The sequence below is a fragment of the Squalius cephalus genome (genome assembly GCF_949319135.1).
Source record: "Squalius cephalus genome assembly, chromosome: 8".
Lineage (NCBI taxonomy): Eukaryota > Metazoa > Chordata > Actinopteri > Cypriniformes > Leuciscidae > Squalius > Squalius cephalus.
Genome location: NC_137129.1, coordinates 10996118 through 11010505, shown reverse-complemented (window position 1 = coordinate 11010505; position 14388 = coordinate 10996118).

Genomic DNA, 14388 nt, shown 5'->3' with positions numbered 1-14388 from the left:
TCATGCAGAAAGTCTCTGCATTGCATTGCAATGTATGTTTGTGTGTCAAAGTCATTTGTTGCCTGTTTTTAGTCACCAACAGACCTTTGGTCGGGACACAGGGGCAGCTTTGCTTTAATGAAGTCATTTTGTTACTACTGCACTGATATGGCTAGTCAGTCAAGACATCAATCGTCTCTCCACCTGAACATATACTACAGTACTGGAGCCTAGGATCACTTACGGCACAATAGTTCATCTTGATTTGGTCAAACTATTTAAACTCTTGAATATTTAAGATCTTGAGGTGTGTTTTCCTGGCCTATCCTGGTGTGGGTGTGTGTGTGTTTGTGTGTGTGGTCCTGGTAAACCTGGGATCAAATGTCCCCACAAAGATAGTAATACAAGTCATTTTTGACCTTGTGGGCATTTTTTCTTTTTTTTTTTTGGTCCCCATGAGGAGAACAGCTTATAAATAATACAAAATGTTTTTTGAACATGTAAAAAAGTTTTTTGTGATGGGTAGGTTTAGGGATTAGGTTAGAGGATAAAATATAAAGTTTGTCTAAGGAAAGTACCCATAAAGATGGAAACCCAACATGTGTTTGTGTGTGTGGTCCTGGTTATGGAAGCTTGTTTCCGCCAGAGTGAAAAATAAAAAAGGTAATTGCGACTTTTTAATCTCACAATTCTGACTTTTTTCCTCACAATTGCGAGTTTACATCTCACAATTCTGACTTTTTATCTCAGAATTACGTGATATAAAGTCGCAATTGCAGGTTATAAAGTCAGAACTGCGTGATATAAAGTCGCAATTGTGTGTTAAGTCAAAATTGCGTGTTATAAAGTCAGAATTATGAGACATAACTCGCAATTGCGAGAAATATACTTGAAATTCTGACTTTTTTTGCATGTTTATATCTCGCAATTCTGACTTTATAATACGCAATTTGGAGATATAAAGTCGCAATTGCGTGTTATAAAGTCAGAATTGTGAGATATAAACTATTCTGAGGTAAAAAAAAAAAACTCAGAAAAAAAGCGTCTTTTTTTTCTTTAGAATTGGACTTTATATCTCACAATTGTGAGTTTATATCTCACAATTCTGAGAAAAGATGTCAGAATTGCGAGATATGAACTCGCAATTATGTGTTAGAAAGTCAGAATTGCGTGATATAAGTTGCAATTGCGAGGAAAAAAGTCAGAATTCTGACTTTATAAGACGTAATTGCGACTTTATTTCACGCAATTCTGACTTTATATCTCGCAATTCTGACTTTATAAAATGCAATTGCGACTTTATTTCACACAATTCTGACTTTATATCTCGCAATTCTAACTTTATATCTCGCAATTCTGACTTTATAACACGCAATTGCGACTTTATTCCACGCAATTCTGACTTTATATCACACAATTCTGAGAAATAAAGTCAGAATTGCGAGATGAAAACTCGCAATTGTGAGATAAAAAGTCGCAATTATCTTTTAAAATGTTTTATTCTGTGGGGGAAACAAGCTTCCATAGCTGGTAAACCCTAAGTCATGGGGACAAAACGTCCCCACAAAGATGGCAGCATCCAAAATCCTTGTCCTTGTGGGGACATTTTTTGGTTCCCACGAGAAAAACAGATTATAAATCACACTAATGTTTTGATGAATCTAAAAATGCTGAAAGTTTTCTGTGATGGGTAGGTTTGTCTGTCTCTGTGTTCTGTTTTTGTTTTGGCTTTGTTTGGTCTTTTTTTAGTCTGTCTCTGTTTTTGGTTTGTTTTGGTTTGTTTCAGTGGTCTGTGGTGGGGTCTCTGATTTTTTTGTTTTTGTCTCTGTGTGGTTTTTTTTGGTCTGTCTCTGTTCCATTTTGTTTTGTTTGTCACTGTGTTCAGCTTTGTTTTTGGTCTGTCTTTTTTTTTTTTTTAAGCTATCTACACAATTGTCAATTGTATTGAGTGAGTTTGTGGTTGTGGTCCAATCCTCTCCACAGCTTTGACAGTTGGGCGTGTGGCTCTTACATAGATTAAATCAGAACAATCCCTTACAGTATAAACTTCATATTACTCAACTCTGAGGCATCCGCAAACACACATTATCTAAACCTGAACCTTAACATGCTGCTTGTGTATGTGTTTGCACTGTCTGTCTCCTTCACAAACACACTCCTCTTCCTGCTAGTGTTCCCAGTATAGCTAAGGGAGGTTGTGCTGCTCAGATGGGAATGACTGATGACAGATTTGATCTTATCACGATAGGGAGATGGGGGTGTCTGTGCGTTCATCTTAAACTTTATTACTATGGCAATAAAACTTTCTTGAATTTTGTCTAAAACAGCACAGACTCATATGATATACAGTACAAGACAAGAAAAATCAGTGGCTAATGCAATATGGTTCCATATCATCTAAATGATTTTATGTTTAGTATCAGATTGCACTTCAGTGATGGGACTGGCATACAGTATAATTGTTGGGCTTCAGGCAGAGAACTAAGATCAAGAGAATGCATTATGGCAGTAAGGGATTAGGCCTGAATTTAAAGTAGGACTTGATGAAATTATCATAAATATTACTGTTCTGGCCTCTATTTTCTTTATTGACATGCAGCAGAGCAGCTGAGGTTCCAATGAAATACACGGCTATTCTGGGGTTGTGGTAGTACCGCACTTAGATCTGGGTTAGCAAGTAATGGTCACACCACATGCTCTAACAAATTCCAGAAAACATGTACATCGCTTTGGCATGACTAGCAAAGTCATATACAATGAGTACAATAAGTACAATGAGCACTTTGATTTTACAAGATTCTTAAAGGGACAGTGCACCCAAAAATAAAAATTCTGAAAATTCCAAACCTGACTTCCAACGTTTCGTTTTTCTGCAGAACTCAAAAGAAGATTTTTTTGGACCAAACAACACTGGACCCCTTTGACTTCCATTGTTTTGACCAAAAAACAAACACCTGAGTGAACTGTCTCTTTAAACAAGAAGAGATTTTATGACATGTAAAATGAGAAACCGTGGATTGTTTTGTTTTTATGTGATGTTTAGGAGTGGATGTGTCTGTAGTGAACTATACCACAATAATAGACTGGCATGATTTATATATATATTTCTGTGGCAGTCTTTACCAATGAATGCAATATGCATTGGACATCGGCAAACCATTTGTCTACTGTCCATGGGTTGTGCTGTCAGAGGCTTAGACTGAGCTTCTGGGTAAAAGCATGAAATTACAACCCTTCTTCAACCTAAAAGGTGAAAATAACTGACAGATCTGAAGCTCCCTCCCTCCAACCATTTTTTTTTTGTTCACTGTCTTTTATGCTTTTACTGAGACCACAGATGTTTGATTACACAACCACAAGTGTGTGTGGTCAACTCACCGAAAGAGACTGTAGAAATAGAGCACTATCACAGCCAGAAGGAAAAGATCAGTAAGACGGGGAGCAGAGCTCAGTCTTTCAGAAGTTATGGTTAATGCTACACAGATTTTTTTTTGTATGCCTGTTTCAACGAAGCTCATCTGATCGGTCATGCTCTCCTTTTCTTCTCTCTGTTGTTTTTTATTGTACTTCGCTCTGCCCTGCAGACTCATTTATAACAGTAAAATCACTATTTGAAAAGGTGCCTAGCCTCTTTGCTAATGCAAGAGCAACAGGCTCACACTGAGCAGCCACTCTGCTGGTCATCCGTCACAAATTAAACTATTGACCGTCGGCTTTGGCACCACACAAAGCCCTCCTGGCAACATCCTCCCCCTGCGGTGTGCTTTGAACGAGGGGAAGCAAACCTTTGTCCTGCTATTGTTCCCCCTCCCTCGGGCTAATTAACTTCATATCAACAAGACTTTTAGAGGATGTAAGAAATTAAGTGAGTGACAAAGAGGTGTGCAAAAGAAGGGATGTTAGGAAAGCGTTTAAGAAACTGTGACCCTGTTTAGACTAGTTTTAAAGGGCTTTTTTTACCTAAAATTGTCATTTACTCATTTCATGTCATTTTACAAACATATGTACTATTCAAAAGTTTTTCAAGAAATTTTAACTTTTATTCAATGCTGTTCTTCTGAACTTTCTGTTCATCAAAGAATCCTGAAACAACGGTTTCCACGAAAATATTAAGCAGCACCACTGTTTCAACATCGATAATAATAAGAAAGTTTTCTTGAGCACCAAAGCAGCATATTAGTAGCCTGGAAATGCAGACCTAAATCTAAAAGATTAATGGTCTGGCGTCGACTAATGAAAATCGGCAAGCTCGAAGGGCGACACCAAGCATGCATTTGAAAATCTCACTGCACGCAATTGGATAACACTACGACCAATCACAACAAGTTATCGCTTAGCTAATTGCTACCAGCGGAGCTAACTATGCTAACTAGCAAAAACGCCCTTCTTGCAAAGGAACGATTCGAGCGCCGTCTTCTGTTCCTCTTTTAGAGAAAAAGTCTAAATCTTTCATTCTAGCGGCCAAAGCCTTTTCAAACAAATGGTGTTCATCCGTAGCCATCTTGCAATGTTTACTAATGACTTTGACGTCACAGCGCTGTCTTCATTTCGCCTCTGGCCCGCCTATATCAGATAACCCGATGTGATTGGTGCAGCTCAGATAGAGGGGCATATTTAATGAGCATCATTACTCGACACCAGAGTAACTCGCTGAGCAAATTCAACTTGTGCTCTCGCGAGAACTCTGGATTACCAGGGTAGCATATTAGAATATTTTTTAAAGAATCATGTGACACTGAAGACTGTCAAAATGGCTGCTAAAAATTCAGCTTTGCCATCACAGAAATAAATTACATTTTAAAATATATTGAAAGAGAAAACAGTTCAAATGTATTTTTGAGATAAACTAATGCAGCCTTAATGATCATAAGAGACTTCTTTCAAAAACATATAAATTGTATCAACCCCAAACTTTTGAACGGTAGTTGTATGTCATTATTTGTTCCGTGATGCGATCAGATTACTCAACATAGATTTTAATATTAGCTGTGAACAAGGCCTAAGGGAGCATGGAAAAGCACTGGAAATTAATAAAGAGATGGATGTGCGCAAATGACGGAGAGGAAAAGGTACGAGGATGGAATATGAGCGAGCAGGAGAGATAACAGTTAGCACACTGGAAAAAGAGCAAAGGATGATGGGATGAACAGCCAAAGTCTAACAGGTGCAATGACATTCAAATCAGGGAAAATTTACCCCGGCCTTTTCCCATATGGTGACGTAGAGGCAGAACTCGCACATCTCAAAATAGCTCAGTTGTGAGCGGGCTTTGTTAGCATATTCAAACAGTGTGCCAAAGTCTAACACACTTTGCATAAGCTGTTAGCCATTCAACTCGTGGTTGCATGCATGCTATTTTTAGATTTCAAACGCTCTGTGAATATTTTAGCACATCGGATCAGGGAATGAGAAAAGATACCCCTTATATATTATGAGATTGCATGAAAAGCCGAGATTTATTAATAAATAGCCTAAGTACTAAAAACAGCCTCCGAATTTCTTTGTGAATAGCTCCATCAATGTTTTATCAATCTTCCCAGAGGGTACATGGTTTATGTAATCGGGTTTATGATGTACTGTATGCAATGTTAACCACAGACTTGTCACTGTGCCCGAATCTTCACACTGCCAGCCTCATCCCAAACATTATTGTGGACGATGGCTGTCCTCGGGGCTTAAAATGCATTACTGGTGTATCTGTTCCAAATGATCAGGGACAAAATGAACTTTGTGCTATGTAACAGCACAGGTGGATATAGCTGGAGCAAAATCAAGCTTTCATAGAAGCTTTATGTAACCTGTGAGGAATTGATGCTCAAATGTGGCCGGCCTTGATTGTGTTATTGTTTCTGCAAATGTCAGAGGAGCTCTTCCAGAAGGTGGGAGTTTTCCAGAACAGCTATTGGGACTCATTAAAAAAAATTGTTGATACACCTCCAAAATACGTAATCTGCTGCTGGATATTGTTTAGTCTGAAGCTTTGTTTACACTTGGTTTTAACATAAATCTGAAATGTTGAGGAGATTCCCCCTTTCCATATGTAAAGTGATTTGAGTGCTGAGAAAAGCACTATATGAATGTAACGAATTATTATTATTATATTCATCACTTATTTAGCTTGTTACTGCATGCTGATTAAGTGCAAAAAGTCCATAAAAGGAAACTAAAAGAAAAAAGGTGTTAATAATAAGTGTACTGTTTCATCCTGTATTAACTGTGTGTTGTACAATCTGTACAGGTGCATGTTTTTATATTGGATATTTTTTTATTATTATGTAATTATTTCAAAAGTACATTAAATTGATAGTATAACGACATTTATAATGTTACAAAAGATTTCTGTTTCAGATAAATGGTGTTCTTTTGAGCTTCCTGAATCCTGAAAAATACATATATCACGATTTCCCAAAAAATAATTATAAGCAGCACAACTGTTTTAAACATTGATAATACAAAGAAATGTTTATTGAGCACCAATTAACAAACCAGAACGATGTCTGAAGGATCATGTGATCCTGAAAACTGGAGTACTATTTTTACTGTATTTTTCAGAATTTACAGAATCAGAATTTTTTTTATCAAATGAATGCAGCCTTGGTGAGCAAAAGAGGCTTCTTTGAAAAACTATTTATTTATGTATTTAAAGAAAAATCAGGAATCAGTTATTGATTCTACATTTTCCGATTTAAAATGTGTTATGAAATGCAATTTTTGACAAATTTTCACAAAATCTTCCCCCATTCAATCAGGACTTGTACTTGCATGACTACAAATAACTGCCAGGTTAATGGCCACAGAGTCACATGACTTGCCTTAATTGGACTCTGCTTCTGTTTACACTACTAATGCGATGTTGTCGCATGCATTTTTGATTTCATTCAATTGTTGTTTGCGTCATCTGTTCATAAAACGTTTTGGACCCCATTTACACTTGTATTTAATGCTGAAACTGGATCACCCAGAACAGCCGTAAATTGAGCATTTTACTGTGTAAACGAGTCTCACAATGTCCTATTTCCTTGTGGCATCTAATGACCCGGAGCTCAGAGATTCTCTGCTGAGAGGATAATCTTGTTGGTTCCCTCAAGTAAACATCCGCCGTACACCGCTGTCCCTGTTCCTGACAGCTGTCATTCACTCAGCGCTCTGTCTACCTCAAATCCAAGTGGGAAGCGAAGCTGACGGCTTTCAGAGGTTTGTTTACAGTGGCTTTAAAGCGGCCTGACACTCACAGGTTCCAGCGTTATCTCCACACTGTGTGTTTTCACAGAGGTCTGCTGAAGCGCTGTGCCAACAGTTGCATAACCCAAAGGCATTTTCTGAGCAAATGCAGTAGTAAAGCCTGTGTTTCCTCTGGCTGTATGAGCATAACTGATGTGCACTGGAACTGAAACGCTAAATAATTTCCAGACGTGATTGTTGTCAGGCAGATCTGAGGGATTGAGGTGTTTTGGAAAAGGTTTGGCACGCGAAAGAGATGGATGAAGAAGGAGAGCACAGACATTAAAAGGCTCTTAGACGGAGTGGCTTCACGGTGGAGGTGCGGAGGTGTTTATTTAAATGTCTAAATGTTTAATAGAGAGGATGACATGGCACATGGCAGAGGCTCACTGTACAGGGAGAGATGGAAGGGCGTACATAAAGGTTATGTAAGTTTTAAAAGGCAGGAGAGGTACATTTCCAGGAAAGACTAGTTCAAAGTTACGTCAGGACTGGGATGGCCCAACCCAATCTCACAGGAAAACGTAACTATTTTACGAGATGGAGATTTTGAATTAATTCGTTCAATGTTGTTGTATGATAACATATGATTTTTGGAAGAAAAAAGTAAGCATGAAGGTCTGCCCTCAAAGGAGAACTCTGGTCAATTTTAACATTGAGCTCATTTTTTTTGTAAATTTGGAGTGCTGTCAGTACAGAGAAAAACGATAAAAATCGGTGTTGCCTACACCGTGTTATCCTCTTTTTAAAATTTGCACCCTGTTGACTTCAATGGGGCAAGTTTTAAACCTGCTTTTAGTCTCTTAACATCCTTGATGTGTCATTACAAGTGCCCAGCCATGTGAGTGATTCCTTCAGAGTGAACACGGGTGAATCTGACTGCAGTAGATGTGAAAGATATGAATAAAAATGATGTTAATTCAGCCAGCGCACATACCTGTATTTACATCCTGTTTTCAGTCGAAGTCCACAGTAGTCGATTGTCGAGTTCACGCGCGTGATCATAGGTACTAAACCTATGCTTTGACCAAAAACAGGATGTAAATACAGGTATGTGCGCTGGCTGAATTAACATCACTTTTATTCATATCTTTCACATCTACTGCAGTCAGATTCACCCGCGTTCACTCTGAAGGAATCACTCAACATGGCTGGGCACTTGGAAGCTTTTTTTCCCTTGGTCGAACATTATTAAAGTTAGAGCTTATTTAGAGATATCAACCGAATGGCTTAGTGCAGGCGCTAATGGATCCAAGGATGTATCCCTAAATTACCCCACCAATAATGCCCGGAATGGTACTAAACTTCTACAGTAGTACAAATAGGTTCTGTACTCATAAAAAGAGGCATTGGAAAGTTTGTAAGTACATCAGGAGTTTATGCAAATAAGTCAAGGTCACTTCCGTTATTTGGGAAAAGGCCATAAAAGTCCTGGCAGAAAGCGATGCACAAGAATGTAATAATAAAGTGCATCATACAACCTTGGATCCATTAGCGCCTGCACTAAGCCATTCGGCTGATATCTCTAAATAAGCTCTAACTTTAATAATGTTCGACCAAGGGGGAAAAAAAGGGGGGGGGGGGGGGTTGGCTCGAGGTCATGGTACAAAGGACCCTATTGTATATAATATTGTATGTGTGTTTTCGAAATTTAAGGATTTAAATCCTTTTAAATCCTAAAAATTTAAATTACATGATAAATAAATGATTGTTTTTGCAGATTGCAGATTACCATGGTAACATAATGTAATTGACTGACATAGTTGAGGTTTTGTCGAAATATCAAAAATAACTTTCGATAATCTTGGCAGCATCAGTAAGATTGTAATATTTAATATATAATCCTTTCATCACGAAGTTACATTGTGTTTTATATTTTCCAGGTATTATTTAGAAAAAGTAGACAAATTTGAAACCTGAAATAAATATATAAATAAGCAAGCAATATGGAAAACATTTAATGCTAAAAAATAAATAAATAAATAAAATAAAATGTGGGTGTCATTTTTGTGGTTGGACCAGTAAAAAAAATTTTAGCTCTGCATATGCTCCATTGGTCTTTTATTGTTATTTGGATAATCAAATATATCATATAAAATAGGAACTCCTATTTGAAATTTAACATTGTTACAGCTGAGTCCAAATACATGCTGCTTTTGCAGCCAAATTGCATTTGCAAAGGTTTGATTGATGAACTACTCTACACTAAATTCTTCCACCCATTTTCTTCGCCTTTCTGTTTGACTTAGTCTTATCTGAACTGCCCTTGTACAGCCCTCTCAAGACCACGACAGGAAGCCCTGGACTTCCACACCCTCTGTGTTAACAAAGGCTCTCTATAGACAAAACACAACAGTTGAGTTCCTGTGTCCACTGCAACTGCCCTGTCATCCTCTCCCACCCTCCAGCCAGAGGGACCATCCAAAGGCCAGAATTATACTTCATACAAACAACAGAAATTATATTTATATTAGTTATAATCATGTTTTACACTAGATGCTTCCGTGTGGAGCCAACTTTATATAACTTTATATCTTTACTTCCATATTTTGTAATATTTTATTCTCAGCTATATACAGATTTTGGCTGAGACATAATGATAAATAATATGAAAAGACTGAACAGTGTTGTTCAAATTTTTTTTGTTTATGGATATATTTGGATGTTATTTGAATATTTTACTGATAATGTTTCATTTTGTATCAGTCGCAGAAGTTGCCACATGCAAACAACAAGGACAGATATGGCAATGAATTGCACCACAATGGGGGTTTTCCATTTCAAAGCATGTTATTTAATGTGACTATAGTTTTCTTTCTGCGTACATTCATTATTATCTGGTTCAGAATCAGATAACCACACTTTACTATATACACTTTATAGATCAGGTCACGCTCATCATCACCAGTCTCTGGATAAATGAATGATGGCATTTGTCAAGAATCACAGTTCGTTTTGAAGGACAGTAAAAGAACACCTTCAAACTGAATACGCACAATTCTACTGAGGTTTTGTTTTAAGTGCAGCCCGGCTTTGAACTGTCAGACATACTGAGGGATACTCACTTACACACGTATTCTTCATTTCTCTCCTTCTCTGTTCTTTCTTTCTCTCTCTGTCTCATGTGCTCACAGATATGTATGCTGAATTTTAAATCATGCCGCTATTACTCCCTACTGTTTTATATTTAATACTTTCATTTTTTTTTACTTTTAAAGTATATAATAATACTAATTCTTTGGCAATGTTAAGCCCTTTTGCTAAATGTTCTTGAATCTGAAGTGGAGGGGTGCATGAGGGGCAAAATGAAGGGAGTAAGAAACATGATGCAACTCTTGGCCTATTATATTTGATTAAATCAACATAAAACAGTTGTTTGATATTAGCTCAAATCTTGGTTTAAATTGTTTAAATCATAAACACAGTCTTACGAAATACCCTTATCGTGAAAACATCCTTGAAACACCCTCACCGGAAGGTGATCACTAGCCCATGAAATTGTCCCACCAGTTGCATAAGCCAAACTGAGCGTCATTCAAACCATTTTACACAAAATATAAAGAGAGGTGTTCTCAGTAAAAGTTTATGATAGTTTCTGATGGTTTTGATACTAAAAGACTTGTCTAATTCTAATATTTCAACCCCATCATTTGGATTTTGCAGTTTGTGAAAGCACCAGCTCTATATTTTCCAAGTGATTACCTTCCATATTGCTCAGTGCAATTAAACTCAAGGCATAAATACTTCTGTACATCAATAAAAGTAAATTATTCAGTAACATGTGTCGTCATACTGTAGCTTGGCGTGTGCGTTGAGAGGAGGACGGGAGACGTTGTGCTTCTCAGGAAAGGCAGGGAGTGGTGGAGCACTTATCTCGCTCTGCTTTCTCCTCTCACCCGGGCCTATCGCCCTCCACCCACCCGTTCACACCACACTCACCCCTGCGTTTAGACATTCACACCTCGCCCCTGCTGTCAGACATCGCAGATAAATGGACTGACTTCAAACATATGTTAATCAGAATTTAAGCACTGACAAATGAGACACACACTTTTATGGCCAGCCATTAAAGGGCCTAAACATTAACTTTGCCAGGGATCTCTGGTCCATCTAAAAGCAGGATCACAAATGAAAGTGTTGATTATAGTGCTGTTTGAAGGACCGCTTTGATTCTGGTATTGCCATCCATTTCAGTTGATGTCCAAGACATGTGATCTAATTACTCAACCCACATTAGGAGGGAGTAAATGCTAATCTGTAAGACCACTATTCACCTATCAATCAGCCACTGCATTAAAAAGAGTTTGAAACTGTGCTGGTTGGTTATGGCTTAAACATAATACAGTACATTCAATTTCATCCGATCAAGAAACTTGAAAAACATTTACAAGACGTCACATATTTGAGATGTATTTACTTGCATATATGTGTAACGCATTTTCAAAGTTCAGTTACAGCTCGAAATGGTACATTTAGGAGCAACAGTGAACCTTTTTTTAGTTATATCAATATGTCATGACACACTAATCTACAGTATACATACTGCATATTCAAAAGTTTGAGGTTGGAATGATATTTTAAAGTTTTGTAAGTCTTTTGTACTCATCAAGGCACCTGCATTTATTTGATCAAAAATACAGCTAAACATTAATATTGTGAAATATTATTATAATTACAAAAAAAAAATTATCTTTTAAAATTGAAAAAAAGTTTATTGGTGTGATGACAAAGCTGGATTTTCAGTGTCACATTAAGGACATTTTCTGGTTATTATCGATGTTGGTGCTGCTTAATATTTTGTGGGAACCTGGACACTTTTTTCAGGATTCTTTGATGAATAGAATTTTCAAAAGAACAGCATTAATTTGAAATAGAAATGTTTTGTAACATTATGTCTTTACTGTCAGTTTTGGAATTTTTTACGTCATCGGAATAGTACAAAACTTGGTAAAGGTTTGAGGACTTGCTATGTGAACACACACATAAATAAATCATATGATTCGAAAAAGTTAAATGGTCCTGAAAAAAAGTCACACTTGTATTGTTTTCTGTCAAAAAATGGCCGCATTGGAAATTAATGGGAGACCAATTTCATTCAGTGGAAACGTTTGGTACTGCGCCCAAACAAAATCTTACTGAAAGCTCATTTTATGAGATATCAGCCTAAAATTTGGAGCACAACTTGTTTAGATTCATGGATTTGAATTTCTCACAGTTTTAGAGTAAAATATGTTTCGAAAAATATATATATATCATATAAAAAATAATTATTGCTGCTCTCCCTGCTCTTATCCATGCTTGGCTGCATGGATACAGGGAGTTCTTGCCCAGAACAGAACCATACCGCCAATCCTAACTGTATGCTAATTGTCAATCGTATTTGACGATACCTGACAGAAATGTGGTTAACAGGTAATAAACAGATCATAACTATTCCACAATTATAATTTAGTACCATAAAATCCTCTAAAAATACTAAATAATAAAACATTATCAAACTAAAATATAGTACATTGATTTCATTGGGAAAAAAAAATTCAGTAGTTTTTTACCACCACACAAGCATCACAGAAGGTTAATTGCTGAATAAAAGTACAAAAAAATATATATTACAGACCCCAAACTTTTGAACGGGAGTGTATATAGTCACAAAATGGGAAATTTTGCCATAATTCTTGCCCTGAAATCACAAATTTGCATTTGAGATGTTTGTCAACAAGTTTAAATGGTGTTAAATCTGTCTTGCTTTCAATTTAGCAGTTACCTCAAACAGAGGCATCATGCCCATTCAAACCGAGGGTATCATCACCAATAATAGAGGAAATGTATGAGCTTGCTCATAGAAACATTAGCTCCACTGCAGGTCATTGGAACACCAAATTACAGTAAACATCTGCCGTACATAAAAAGGTTAGTGTTCCAGATTGATTCTACATTCCCAAATGGCCTTAATGATACCTTTGATGACCGTGAGCTACAGTTTTACAAGTGTAAGTGTAGGGAGTGTACGATACCATGTCCTGAGTCAGCGTGTTCTGGGGTGGAGCAAACAGGAAGCCTGCTCTGATTTTTGATCTCTTTTACCAACACTGGCCCTTCAATCCCACGTCACTTACATCACAAGATCAGAAGGAAAGGGGCCTGAACTGGGTCACAGCAGCGTACAGGAAGGGCCAGGAGCGATAGGAAAGTATGGGAACTGCTAACCTCAGTATGATTCTGATAAACCAGGCTTTTTTCCTTGAACAGCCATGAGAACGGCACACAAGCTTAACCTCTGCCCCGCTTAAATGATGTTTTAGTGGAATAGACCAAGGGGCTCTGGGCATAATGCCAAACCCCCCTATACAGAACCAGCATTAGTAATACAAGTGAGCTGTACTTTCATGCAAAGACAAAAGACACGACACACTGGTTTATTAAAATTCCTTGGCTCATCTGCGTGACTTGTGAAGCAGAGGTTGTCAGGTATAATGCTCAAGCGCTGTTCTCAAACAAATCAAAGCAGACAGCCAGACAGCCAGATCACACCTCTCTCCAAAGCCCCATGACCAACCAGGCTGTATTACTGAGTCTTGATGTTGTTGCCCTCCAAAATATAACACAGCCCTGCAAAAAAAGGGCTTAGTATTACCTAATTTAATGATGCTGAGTTAAAAAATATCAATAAAAACTTCCCATCACATTTTTTCCCCCCACAAAATATGATTTTTCAAATTATATATCAGCTTTAATGCACTTATCAAAATAACAAAAGTCTATTTTGTTGTCAAATATCAAAAGTTTTAATGACGACATTAGCTTACAAACTTAAAAAGGAGTGGGGACATTTTTAATGTCAAAAACTTTACATAAACACACACTTTTCATAAAATCTGTAATTTGCTGTCACTGTTTGGATGCCAAGTAAAACAGATGAAAGAAAGATTTTTCAGAAAACATCTGTCATGTTTGCATTTTCTTCTGCCAATGGCCATAATTCCATCCATTGAAATCAGGACTAGGCATGATAATGAATAATGTCATACATGTGAAAATCAGATGAGAATTGAACAAATAGTTCTAATCTGGCTCAGAGGAAAACATGAATCATACCTTGCAATAAAATGCAATAAAATTCACATCATATTTTGTGTGATGTGCTAGAGCAAACCAGGCACTTTTTTTGAGCACCCTAAAATTAGTAAG